General features: G+C 41.1%; 1 long non-coding RNA gene across 5 annotated transcripts in view; it reads right to left on the reverse strand.

The window, feature by feature from the left end:
* The window catches only part of LOC131487729 (uncharacterized), a 731038-nt gene that overhangs the window by 652877 nt on the left and 65019 nt on the right, over positions 1-13142 (reverse strand). For 4 of the 5 annotated variants that reach the window (XR_009249924.1, XR_009249922.1, XR_009249925.1 and 1 more), the window contains exon 3: positions 4198-4280. The exons of the other annotated variant lie outside the window; for it this stretch is intronic. This is a non-coding gene — a long non-coding RNA (uncharacterized LOC131487729). The remainder of the gene's footprint in view (positions 1-4197; positions 4281-13142) is intronic. 5 annotated transcript variants of the gene reach the window in all.

Consider the following 13142-nt stretch of genomic DNA (forward strand, 5'->3'; position numbering starts at 1 on the left):
GATGGGATGCCTGGGAGGCTCAGTTGTTTAAGCATCCTACTTAAACCTATTTGGTTTCAGCTCAGGTCATAACCTCACTGTTCACGGGTCCGAGCCACGTGTTGGGCTCTGTGCTGATAGTGCAAAGCCTGTTTGGGATTCTTTCTCTCCCTCTGTTCCTCCCCATGCATGCATGCACTCACGCACGCATGGTTGGTCTCTCTCTCTCTCTCTCTCTTTCTCAAAATAAATAAACTTTAAAACAAAGAGCACATAGACAATTATGACATAACTTGACATATTCTATATGACTACTGAGTGGCAAAGCTAAAATGCAAAATCAGGTATCTCCTACTTCAAAGCCTGAGCTCCTAGTGAAAAGGTATATTTTAATGGAGAAATATGACAGACACCACCTTAACCAAGTTGTCAAACTTAATATCACCACTAACAGGGCAAATAGATCTTGTAAGCCATCAGATGTCAGACACAGAGAAGATAATGTCAACCATGGAATACTCAAGTCAAAACCGTTTAACCACAATTAGCTCATAAGAAAACAATTGGACACATTCAAATCAAAAGACAGTCGGCCAACAACCAGCCATAGCTTGGCTCTTCAAGAAGTCATAATCCTGAAAGACGATAAAAGGCCAGAGAATGGTTCTCAATTGAAAAAAATTAAATACACGTGATGAGTAAATGCCATATGTGATTCTTGATTGGATCCTGGATTAGAGGAAAAATATAAAAGACAATATTGAGACAATTTAAGAAATCTGAATATGGATTGTGTATTAGAAATAGAATTATATCACTGCTAAATTTCCTGAGGGCGATCATTGCATTGTGCTTATGTAGGAGAATGCCTGTCCTTAGGATACAGTTGCTGAAGCATTTACTGACAAAGTGTCATGATGTCTATAACTTACTCTCAAATGGCTCAGCACACGCGCGCGCGCACACACACACACACACACACACAAAGTGTGTATTGTATATGTGTGCGCTGTCTGTGGAGAGAAAGGAAAAGACAGAGAGACAGACAGATGAATGGATGGACAGATGGCAGGAAGGAACGGAGGAAGGAAGGAAGGAAGGAAGGAAGGAAGGAAGGAAGGAAGGAAGGAAGGAAGGAGGGAGGGAGGGAGGGAGGGAGGGAGGGAAGGGAAGGGAGGGGAGGGGAGGGGAGGGGAGGGGAGGGGAGGGGAAGGGAGAAGGAGGAAGGCAAAGCAGAAACTGGTAACAAGTGGTGAATCTAGATTAAGGGTGTATGAACACACTATTCTTGCAGAATTTGTGCCCACAGGTTTTCTCTTACCGCCATACCACTTATGCTTCCAAACACACACAAACCCTAGTATCTGCTCCCCTCACTCTTCCATAGCTCCCTCTGCTCCCAAATGCAAACACAGGTTTCATGCACTTCTGAAACTGAGGGAGAGGATGTAGCTCTGAACAACAGAGGACCAGGCAGTTATAAAAGGCCTTCTGTTCATGCCTCACAAGAAACTCACACTTTGAAGAGGTTAAAGTTTCCATTCAACTTGTCACACTGTGCTAGCTTAAAGCCTTTAAGTACACCAACCCCTCTTTCCAGAAGCAATTTCCCAAAGGCATCTGTGTTTGGAACACACACAGACAGGCTGTTATAAGTGCCCATTAGTCTACAAACCTGAAATGCCCCCCAAAATGAGTTACAGTGAAAAACACATACTACCCCAAATGAAAAATAGCAAAATACATCAAGAGTTCAAAAGGCAGGAGTTGAACAAGATGATCCCATTTCATGCTACATTAATACGTCACTCTAATTTTATATAGGAATGAGCCTTCATACTTCCCATCCAGAATTCTGAAATATGTAGGTGTCCAAGCAAGTAAATCTATTTCAAAAATGGGGGGTTGGGGGGATGGATTATTCCTGCAGTTTTGGAACTTGTCCAGAGTTTTTAAGTCAATGAACGATAAGTGAGAAGGAATGGAAGGAAGGAAGGAAGGAAGGAAGGAAGGAAGGAAGGAAGGAAGGAAGGAAGGAAGGAAGGAAGGAAGGAAGGAAGGAATGGAGGGAGGGAGGGAGAAACCATGTCCCATTCTAGCATAAGCAGAATTATGTCTGCAAACTCCATTTGTTCTCCCAAGCATAATGCATGGCTAGTTAAGAGCATGGGGGCTAGGAGCACCTGGGTGACTCTGTCAGTTAAGCATCTGACTCGATTTTGGCACAGGTCATGATCTCACAGTTTGTGAGATCGAGCCCCGTGTCAGGCTCTAGGCTATCAGAATCCCTGCTTGTGATTCTCTCTCTCCCTCCCTCTCTCTCTGCTCCTCCCCTAATTGTGTGTGTGAGCCCTTGAACTCTTTCCCTCTTTCTCGCAAAATAAAAAAATAAACTTTAAAGAGAGAGAGAGAGAGAGAGAGAGAGAGCGAGCGCGCGAGCATGGGGCTAGAGTCAGACTGTTCAGAGTTTCTATCTTGGGTCTGTCACTGACCTCACATGTGGGTCTTGGTCCCATACAGGACTTCTCCTGCCATTATGCCAGTTTCTCCATCATAAAATGGTAATAATATTGGTATTCCTGGAGTTACCCGGAGAATCAGATTGAGATAATTCACAGAAAGTGCTTAGAACAGCGCCTAGCACACAGCAATAAATTTTGAGCTATTCTTATTGCAATAATTTAAGACTGAGTGTGAGGAAATTGCATATCATCCCGGGTCTGAGTGTCAAAAATTAGCATCATTTCATATAGCCGTCCAATTGTCTCACCAACAATTCTTGAGAGGAAATGGCTTTCCGAATCTCTTATTTCTACTCACCTAATCCATATACGACCAATTTATTCCACACTAAATCCCACAAAAGGAACTGTTATAATACAAATTCTATGCACCTCATCAGTCTTTAACTGTAAACTTAGGCCACATTTTCATTTAATAATCAATTTCTTAAAGTGCCAGCCCCCTTTGACCTAATTGCCAAAAATTAATTTCCCCTCAAAGTATCCCCTTCTTCTCTGAAAACCTTAAAGAGACACACAACAACACCCTAGTCTGTGAGGCACATTCACCACAGTATCCCTTTCTGCTCTGTCTCCTTTTAGTCCATGTTCCTGCGTGAGAAGCCATTTACAGAAGCCTTAGTCCCTGGAACCATATCTACCATGTGAAGTCTCATATCTACCATGTATGTGAAAGACTGGTGTCCCTATATAGGTCCAGAGCTAGCTTCTGTGGTGAACATTTGTTTGTTGGTGTTGTAGTTTTCTGCCTCTAGTAATGGTAACTCACAGTCCTCTTAGAGAACCATGCATCTATCACTGCCACTCTGGGCAGCTGGGGTGGCCTTGACTCCAACACTAGCATGTGACCCCATTCAGAACAGTAAGCCAGGCTCAAAGCTTTAAAACAACTGCTGATGAAAATAAGGAGTTAAAATGAAAGCCTAGAATTTCTGGCAGCCATCACAAAGGAGTTGAAACTAAGACATCTGAGTAGGAAGCCAATGTAGAGGAAAGCCAAGTTGGACAGAGAGAGGCATACCAAGTGGTCATGACCTAATTTGAGCCTCTGGATCTGGTTATGCCTCAACCTAGAAAAGCCAGCCCAGAATATTTCTATTAAGAGAGTTAATAGATGTCCTTTCTGCTTTAATCGGTTTGTGTTGAATTTGGTGTAATCACACTGAACACTTTCTGAATGACACTGCTTCTCATCTTCGGAATGCCAGACTTTCTGGGCTTCATGCAGAAGTGAAGAAGAGGGGCTTCCTTTTCAACTCTATGCCAGGTTAGTCAGTAGGCCTTGATAAAGCCCTGCCGATGCTTAGGGTCTTTCAAAAATCTGATCACATTCTGGTCCTAGTTGTCCTAACTAGAGAATATCAAAGGGAACCCAGTTGTCCTGACCCAAAGCAGACAGTGAAATATCACTCTGTCCTCTTCTGTTACCAACCTGACCTCCTCCCCAAAGCAAACATTCTTTCCTTCAGACCAGTTACAAAACAGAATGTGCTCTACATCTCAACGGAGAGAAACAGAAACAGAAAGAGATTCACGAATGGAGAGTATTACTTAGACTTTCAGAAATACCCTGGTATCCATCCTTGCTCATCTTTGTCCCCCAAGAACTACCATTTTCTTTTTGCCTGATTATCACACACTAAGATTATGTGCCACCCAAGGTTTTAAAAGAAGCTTACATAAGCTTTTTACTTACCCTGGACCCCAACCTTCTGTTTCCCATGAAGTTCTGTCTTAAAATGGATTCTCCCATTACTCGGTTTTTGGAAAGAGGGCCCTCTAGAGGAAGCAAAAGTAGAGAATGCAACTTAAGTATCACAGCTGGAAGGACTTGGTTAAACATGGCTCAGTCACATGTTGCCATTCAAGGCAAACCTATTCCTATGTTTAAATCACCTAGTCTTTCACACAGGCATGAAAATCAATTATTCCTCCATTGATTTCTACTGTTATCTTCTGAACTCAGGACGTGACTTTTAATAATAATTAGCATCATCGGTAGACCACCATGGGTCAACAGCCTTGACATCCATTTGATAAACTGAATGAAACAGTGGAGAATATTGATGTTGCTCTTCACCATCAATTCTCCTAGCTATTGAATTTCACCCTTTTTCTATCTTCCCACTTTTCCCAATTGTTAAGGTCACTTTCCATTTCAATCCTGTTTCCAAGTCCTTAGCCAACACATCCAACTTGCTGTCAGTGGGATATTTATTAAGAATACTCATCCCACTATCCAAAACTTTGATTAAATGTCTAGATACCACAAGACAACTTCTCTCAGAGTGTGTCCCCTCTTCCCTTCAAGTCACAATGACCCGTTGACAAATACTTTCAATTTGAGCCAGCTGTGTACTTAACAGTAAAATGAGCTAAACAATTTTCTTAGGTTCTTGATGAATATGACACATGGGACTGGATTTTAAAAGCTTCTGGAGTCATAATAAAGGTTTGAAACACGTCCATTTGTCCCTACCTGACAAAATAAAGAACAGCAACTCTGTCAGGTAGTAAACCTAATCTTTCAGACTTTTTCTATTATTTTTTTAATTTTTTAAATTTATTAATGTTTATTTTTGAGAGAGACAGAGAGAGAGAAAGAGAGAGAGAATCAGCAGGGGAAGGGCAGAGAGAGAGAGGGGAGACACAGAATCCATAACAGGCTCCAGGGCCCATGCTGTAAGCACAGAGCCCGAGGCAGGGCTGAAACCCATGAACTGTGAGAACACGACCTGAACTGAGGTCGGACTCTTAAGCAACTGAGCCACCCAGGTGCCCCTTTTTTAATTTTTTTTTAATGTTTCTTTATTTTTGAGAGACAGAGAGAGACAGAGCACAAGTGGGGGAGGGGCAGAGAGAGAAGGAGACACAGAATCCAAAGCAGGCTCCAGGCTACAAGCTGTCAGAGCAGAGCCTGACGCAGGGCTCAAATTCATGAACCCCAAGATCATGACCTGAGCTGAAGTCGGACGCTTAACCAACTGAGCCACCAAGGCGCCCCTCTATTATTCCTAAGGTCCTTGAATGTTTAGGTGTTTCCTGAGTCACCAATCCTAATTTTTTTTGCAGGCAGGATGAGTTTGGGGCCAAATACACTTGGGGCTAAATCCTATCTCTGCCACTCTGTGGGACTTAGGGGAAAAAAGAGAGAGAGGAAAAAAAAAGTTTTTTTCTTTTTTGCCCCTCAGCCTGTTTCCTCATCTGTAAGAGGGGCCTAATCTTTAAACGTTGTTTCAAGGACTAGCAACATGCCTTTGTAAGAGTATACATTCAATACAAGCTAGCCTTCTTCCTTTTTTTTTTTTTTTTTGTCTCATTTGGAAGGTTGCGTCTATACTATAAAATCTTCCCACAATCAAGAGGCACCTGGATAATAAATTTCAGGCACCTGCATAATAAATTTGTTTGAGGCACGACTATTCCAGTGGATTTCATACATGCGGACCCTTTCTAATTTCTTACACCCTGGGGTTTGGTGGAGGAAGGAGAGGTTCAAGCACAGTTTTAGAGTCAGTCAGGATGAACCTGACTATGCCACCTATTACAGGGCTTCAGAAAATGTTCTTAAACTCTCAAAGTCTGCTTTTCCTTCTAAAAACGAAGACAATAATAGTACCTGGTTCATAGCTTTAAGAGTTCCACTAAATTTAGTAGCACTTAGGAGTCTTTTGCTCACAGCAGCATTCAACAAATGAATGCTGTGACATGATGAGGTAATTCTTGTTGGAATCTTACTCATATGTGATGAATTCTTATGTATCTGCTAGAATTCCTTCCACTTCCCAACTTCTCTCCAATTAAACAGGATACTCCATGCAAATATGGACCAGGCTCATTTAATTCAAATTCACAGATCTTGCTTCTTGAACAGAGCCTATCACACAGTAAACACTTGGTAAGAAATGCTGATCAATGGTTGAATGAATGAATGAATGAATGCATAGATCTTTGAGTTCATGCCAACAAAGTCTGAATAAGACAGAGGGGGCAGCTGAATAAGACTAACACTGAGGATCAATGCATCCTGCTTACTTCATTAACATGACCATCACAAGTCTCTTTAAGGCTTTTCAATTTTCTAAAGTGCATCAGAATTCAGCATAAAAAGATTTCAGGCAACGTAATACCTACAGTTAACAACATGTTATTGTGCACTCAAAAATTTTTCAAGAAGGTAGGTCTTGCATAAAGCTTTCTTACCTTAAAAGGGTGAGACCACAAGGAAACTTCTGGAGAGGATAGATATGTTCCTTCCTTTAATGTGGTGACATGCATATGTTCAAAATCATTAAATTATATACATTAAATGTGCATTTTTTATATATCAATTCACCTCAAAAAGACTAAAAAAAAATACTTGGGAGTTACATCTCTAAACTTAAACAGCATGATTTGTTTTCTGAAAATGTGTGAATTCTCTCATCCCTCAAAAAAGGGTTTATTTTTAAAATATAAGTATATATAAGTCTAAACTGATTTCATGATGGTCTGATAGAGTCATGGTTCTCAAATTCTCCTCCAAATTCCTCATTTGGCAGATGAGAATGACTGTTCCTGGGTGATCTAAGAGCACAAATATACTCTTTCCCACACGCATACCAAATGTTTTTAAGTGTCATATTTTATCCCAAGGACATAATCAGATGTCCATTATTTTCATCCCATTGTTGCATAATCAAAAAATGAGAACATAAATATATGTAAACATATACTAACTAGATGAATTATAATTTATCCTAATTATAACATTCTGTATAGCTATTAAAAATTATACTATCTAAAAATATGAAAATACATGAAAACATTTTCAAAATGTATTATTAAATGAAAGAAGCTGCATACAATTTCTAGTTATTATCACTAAAATGACAATAAAATGATTTTTAAATCAAATACCCAATGAGCCAGAGATAATAGGAGAAGACACAGAATTGTGGAAGATGAAAAGTAAATGAACACGTGGTAGGCTTTCTCGTAACCCAAATGAATCTAAAATCTAAGCTGGCCCTGGAAAGCCCTGGAAGTCAATGACACGTGGTACAAAACCCCAGAAATGTTCAAGAATAAGAAACATCACCTAACTCTGAAAGAGGAGGTGCCTATAGTTGAGAAAGCAAAATTTGTTTGAAAATCCTTACAACAAAGAATTTAAATACAGGATAACTCTCAAACCCTGCTGTTATTCCTGTAGAAAACTAGGGATTTACTCTCTGAAGAGGTAGATTCGAAAAGCCTCTGGAAGGGTGCATGGGCGGCTCAGTTGGTTAAGCGTCCCATTTTGGCTCAGGTCATGAACTCACAGTTTCGTGGGTTTGAGTTCCACCTCATGCTCTGTGCTGACAGCTCAGAGCCTGGAGCTTGCTTGGGATTCTGTGTCTCCATCTCTCTCTGTACCTCCTTTGAGTGTGCTCTGTCTCACTCTCTCTCAAAATGAATAAACATTAAAAAATTTTTTTCTTAAGTCTCTGGACTTGGGGTCACTTGGCACAAGTGAGGTTAGAATACCTTATGAAAAATGTGGGTTCAGTGAAACCTGGACACTGAATCATGAAGTTCCTAGCCCCCTTTCCCCACTTACTTCTAAAAATGCTAAAGTCCCGGGGTGCCTGGGTGGCTCAGTCAGTTAAGCGTGCAACTTCGGCTCAGGTCTTGACCTCACAGTTCGTGGGTTCGAGCCCCGTGTCAGGCCCTGTGCTGACAGTTCAGAGCCTGGAGTCTGTTTCAGATTCTGTGTCTCTCTCCCTCTCTCTCTGCCCCTCCCCTGCTTGCATGTTCTCTCTCTCTCTCTCTCAAAAATAAATAAACACTAGTGGCGCCTGGGTGGCTCAGTCGGTTAAGTGGCCGACTTGGGCTCAGGTCATGATCTCGCGGTCCGTGAGTTCGAGCCCTGCGTCGGGCTCTGTGCTGACAGCTCAGAGCCTGGAGCCCGTTCCAGATTCTGTGTCTCCCTCTCTCTCTCTGACCCTCCCCTGTTCATGCTCTCTCTCTGTCTCAAAAATAAATAAACGTTAAAAAAAAATTTTTTAATAAATAAATAAATAAATAAACACTAAAAAAAAATTTAAAATGCTGAAGTCTCCAGTTCTTTCCAGCTTGGTCTATCTATGGCTTCACTCACATTCGTTTCTTCAAATTTCTTTTTCTCAGCAAATTTCAAGTTTAAACAAGATCTCGGAGGGAATGTTTAACCTGCTCAAGAAAATAAGTGTTTTGATCATTTAATAGCATTGTTTACAAACAACTTTTATAATATTTGTAAAGGTTTATAGCTTTGTTAGTGCTGATTCTCCAGAAAGTCTACCTGGAAATACTATACTTGATATTACTTTTGTAAATTATATACTTAAGCTGCAAAATGGCTTATCTTGGAATACAGTCCATAGTTTACACTTTGCACTGAGCCTCCTGTGTCCTTTTCCAGGCCATCTGCATTAACGACACTGTATTAGGGAAGTCTAATTCAGACTGCTTTAGCAATCTGGGAACAGTGAAGGAGGATGCATTCCATCTATACCCCAACTGTCTCCACAACTCCAGCCAAGGTATGAATCAGAAATCCAAAGAGGGTTTTTTGGGGGGTTTTTTTAAGTTTATTTATCTATCTTGAGAGAGAGAGCATGACCAGGCAAGGGGCAGAGAGAGAGAGAGAGAGAGAGAGAGAGAGAATCCCAAGCAGGCTCTGCATGGTCAGTGAGATCTCTGAACTGTGAGACCATGACCTGAGCCAAGATCAAGAGCAGGACACTTAAGCCCTACAAAGAGGTCTTTTCAAATTATACATATATATAGCCCTGCCTCCAAGTCCTCTGCAGACCCTTCAACTATCTCCTACTAGAAAATCACTATAGATCATTAAAGAGTATAATGGACATGTGATCAGGATCCAACATAAAGTAAGGTAACAATTATATCACTCTACAATCCAGACATCTGACCAAACTGAACAATTCTACAAAATTTGAGTTTTGGACACCACTGAGGAAACACGACTTCTAAGGCTCTTTTCCATTCAACAATTTCTGTAATTCTTTAGTGGAAATAGTACCTGTCCCATTCTATGGGCATTTGCACATGACCCAGGTTAGACCAATCATCCCTCTGGTCCAGTGAGTAGGCATGAGACTTACCAATCAAAGTGCTTCCCTGGGATTTTTCAAAATGAAGCTAAGCATGAAAGTGCCTTTTCCACTTTGGTTATGAAAGTAAAGTACGTGAAACCAAAGCTTCCAGAGAGCACCCCCCCACCAACTCCAGGGACCAGCCAGGCTAAGAAAATAAAGCTGGTGCACAGAGACAAATGGAGATTAAGGAAGATACGAGAGAGTCCTGAAGGGATTTTGGGGTCTGATTACAGGCAAGCCTATGAATTCCCCTTTCCCCCTTAAGCAGTTTTGAATTGGATTAAGTTGGAATTTTCTGCTTCCAACCAAGAAGGTCTTGCTAATTCCTATGCTGTTTTAAACTGTAAACTCTGGGAGGGTAAGAACCGGGCTTGAAAGACATTATATATGAAATATGCTATCTGAAGAGTGCCATGTGGTCATAGCAGCAATGAGGACACTGATAAACAAACTCTAGTGAATGCTGACTGTACCCCAGACACTGCTTTAGCACAACCACAGTATCTATAAGTACCAGAATAATATGTTCATTTTTATAGTTGAGGAAACTGAGGCACTTGAGGTAACTTACCCAAGATGGCAGAACTAAAAGGTCACTCAGCCAGGATTTGAACCAAGCACGCTGGCTCCAGAGCCCACACTCTAAACCACCATAGCATTCTTCCACACCATGACAAGTCTGTTAACTAAGTTCCTACCATCATAGCCTCCAAATTAAAGTGGAGACCAAAATTACTCTCAACTTTGAGAATGTTTGACCTTTTGAACATGCCAATTGCTTTGACATTTCAGATCTTAGTCAAAGGAGCCGCATTTCACTTCTGAGATTTCCATGTGAATTTCTTGGAAAATACCCTGAGGAAACAGCTCCATCTGTAAGTAAATGGAACATGATAAATGATGACAGTCTAATGGGAAGTACCTTACAAAGGCTGAAAACCCTGAGCTATTTCTGCTTGACCTGTGGTTTGACCCAGAGTCAATCACTCCACCCTTAACCTCTCTGGGCTCTGTTTATTTTTGATTTAATAAATGGTAATTTCCAATGTCCTCCCACAATAGGAGGAGTGCATTTTTAAGGCAATTTATGGCAATTCACAATATTCTCCGTGTTTCTTAGGAGATATTAGCTATACATAAATGTAAGAGAAATTTGTAATCTCACTGCCATAATATTAACTGAAATCTACTGGGTGCTCATCATGTCCCATCACTCCACAATGTATATGAGTTAGTCCATTCAAGCCTCACAACAACCTTACGTTGCAGATACTACTATTATTCCCATTCAACAGGTGAGGAAACAAGAGGTGGGGGATCAAATTATTTGTGGATGTGTGATGATTAATATTATGTGTCAACTTGGCTTGGCTGCGGTGCCCAAATGTTGGTCAAACATCATCAATCTAGGATTGCTGCGAAAGTTTTTCAGATGAAATTAACATTTCAATCAGAGTCAATAGACTCTGAGTAAATTACCCACCCTAATATGGGGGGGCCTCTTCTAATCAGTTGAAGGCCTTAAGAGAAAAAACACTGAGATGCCCTGAGGAAGAAAGAATTCTGCCTCTTGACCGCCTTTAGGCCTGAGCTGCAATCCCGTCTCTTCCCAAGGTCTCCAGCCCCTCAGCCTGCTCTGCAGAATTCAGATTTGCCAGGCCCCACATTCACGTAAGCCAATTCCTTAAAATCTCTCTCTCTCTCTCTGTGTCACAGTCTCTTGTACGTAGGTATATACCTATACAGCCTATTGGTCCTGTTTCTCTGTTAAACTCCACCTAGTATGCAGATACACACAGTAACTGGAAAAGTTTGGATGTAAACTGAAACAACCTTATTATAAAGCCCACCCCAAGCTTTTTTTTCAACTCCTCATAAAATTTTCTTTAACCACTCTCATTTTGTATGGGGCCATGACACTAGCGTGTCTGAAAACTGGCAGGACCACTGGTCTGACAAAGAGGATGAGAGGTATTCTAAGAATTTCCTTCTCTTGTCCACAGTCTAAATGTAATTAAGCTCCATCAGATGTCTTTGGATCCTTCCCCTCAACCTATGTGATCTGTCATCACTCTGTTAAATTTCACTGTCTCTAGTTATTTAGCTTGCCATATACCCACTTCCCTATGCAGGGAGACTATAGGGAAGACTGCTCTAGCATTTTGAGGCCACTTTGAGATTTGACTGTGGGTACATGTCTCTTGTAGTGGGAGAAGGAGTTGAGCTAGCAGAAGGTGGAGTAGCAAAGTAGAAACAGCAGACTCTGAAATCAGGCAGGTGTGGGTTCAAATCCTGACTTTACCACAGACTCACTTTACAACCTTGAACCATGGCTTTAAGTCCTTCAACCTCACTTTTCCTACCTGTGAAATGGGGAGAGCCATACTTATCTTGAAGCATTGTTTTGGAAGTCAAGGAAATACTTACCAGAGTACACAGAAGGTGTTTAAGAAGTCATAGCCCTTATTGCTGGCACTACTTCTGCCTTAGAATGTAAAGCCTAATGTCTGTTTCCTAAGTTCACCGATAATCAGACAACTGTTGTTGTCTGACCATATTTCACTGACATTGCTGTGATCTGGGGTGAAGGCTAAGTCTACAATTATTCCATCTCCTATCTGACTTGACAGCACGTCACAGAGAATGCTTGAAAAACCCTAGGCTTCCTTTAGAGACCACACAAAAAGAAGGTTAAGGGTGAATCAGAAAATCAATTTAGTTTCCATCTAGGCAGCCTTCTGCTATAACGTTTCTCAAACAACATAATGGCTCTGCGGAGCTGATGACAGAGGGCAACAGACGAAACAGCCCATTTTTGATGCAAGCTTGTCCCTCGCATCTTAGCTGGCATTCCAAGGACAGCGGTTTCCTTAGCACCAGGGCCAATACTTGTGGAAATGGTGCCAATCAGCCAAGCTCAGATGTGCCCTGAACCTCTCTGAGCCAAGCTCTGGGCTATGTATACTGCCTGCCGCCTATACTGTAAGTCTGTAAATAAAGTTTGTTTTTTCTCACTCTACAATGAATTCATGATCCTTATAAAATGTCTGGGAAAAAATTAAAAAGTAGAAGAAAAAAACCTTATTCATAGTTTCAGTAATCAGAGACAACTAAGTCAATATTTCAGTAAATTCTTTGCATTTTTTATTAATTTTCAGTATTCGTGAAGCTGTGATTATACATCCCATTATTTATTCAATCATGTTACACCCTAAAACAGAAGCTGGAAAGCTACAGACTACAGGCAAAATCTGGACCATGCCTATTCCTCTATTTTTTGTTTTGTTTTGTTTTCAAATGTTTATTTATTTATTTTGAGAGAGGGACACACACAGTATGCACGTGAGCAGGAGAAGGGCAGAGAAGAGAGGGAGAGAAAGAATCTCAAGCGGTCTCCACATTGCCAGCACAGAGCCCAAACGAGGGGCTCGATCTCACAGAACCACGAGATCATGACCTGGGCCGAAATCAAGATTTGGACATTTAACCGACTGAGCCACTGAGGCACCCCTGACTA

This window comes from Neofelis nebulosa, chromosome 10 (assembly GCF_028018385.1).
Source record: "Neofelis nebulosa isolate mNeoNeb1 chromosome 10, mNeoNeb1.pri, whole genome shotgun sequence".
Taxonomy (NCBI): Eukaryota; Metazoa; Chordata; class Mammalia; order Carnivora; family Felidae; genus Neofelis; species Neofelis nebulosa.